A 1,125-nucleotide genomic window follows, 5' to 3' on the forward strand; every position below is an offset into this window, starting at 1 on the left:
ATGCATTCATGGTTACATACATGCACATTTGAATTGTCTGTCTACTTTGCATTTCTCAAGTTTATTTAATTAAAAAAAATCTTTCAAGCTGACATCGAGTTTAAACAGAGAGAAAGGAAGGAAAAGAAAAAAGAAAGAAAAAAAAATGAGAGTGAGTGAGAGAGAGTGAGAGACAAAAAAAATATAGACCGAGAAAAAAGAAATGGTAGGAAAATTCAAAAAATCAGAAAAATGAAAGAAACAAGAGAGAGAGAGAGAGAGAGCAAGAAAAAACTAAAACAAGAAAAAAGAAAGAAAGAGAGAATAAAAGAAAGACATTATTTAAATATTCACCATATTTAAATTCCTACAACATCATTAATTAGATCACGACCTCCTGTAGCAGGGCAGGGCAGAGCAGTGAAGGGCAGGGCAGGGTCGCTTTGCTCATTTTTCGGTTTTTAATCATCAACGTGTGTTTTTATTTATCTCTGATTAGGTTTTTATTTGAAAGAAAAAGAGAAAGACTGAATGAATGACCAAAAAAATTTTTTTATTTTTGAATAGAGAAATATATCATATCGCACGATTTTAGATGAATTTCTAATCGATCTTTATCGCTGAAGCTTATAAAAACTAACGAAGTTTTTTCCGAATTAATTTTTGCGTCATAAATATGACTATAATTGATTATATTTATGAATAATTATTATTAACGTTATTAATTATTATTGTTTTTATTACGATTGAATCGTAGTGAAAACATGTACACAACATAGATGCCGCGGGTTGAATTAAATTTTTATTTGAAGGAAAAAAAAACCAAAACATCGTCATCATCATCACCATCATCATCACCATCATCATCACCATCATTATCGCCACAACCATCGTCATCATCATCACCATCAAAATCATCATATTATCGTTGTAATATTGGTTTTGAATTCAAGTTTAATATACACAATTATATATATATATATATATAATTTATATATATATATATATATATATAAAATTTATATATCATATCATAACACTATAAGATATAATTACAACAGCAAATGAATTTAATTGAATATTTCAGAATAAAATAAAATAATGAAATCAGTGCTGATCATTCATTCACTGAGTTCACAACATTTG

Source organism: Helobdella robusta, assembly GCF_000326865.2.
Source record: "Helobdella robusta unplaced genomic scaffold HELROscaffold_31, whole genome shotgun sequence".
NCBI classification, from domain to species: Eukaryota; Metazoa; Annelida; class Clitellata; order Rhynchobdellida; family Glossiphoniidae; genus Helobdella; species Helobdella robusta.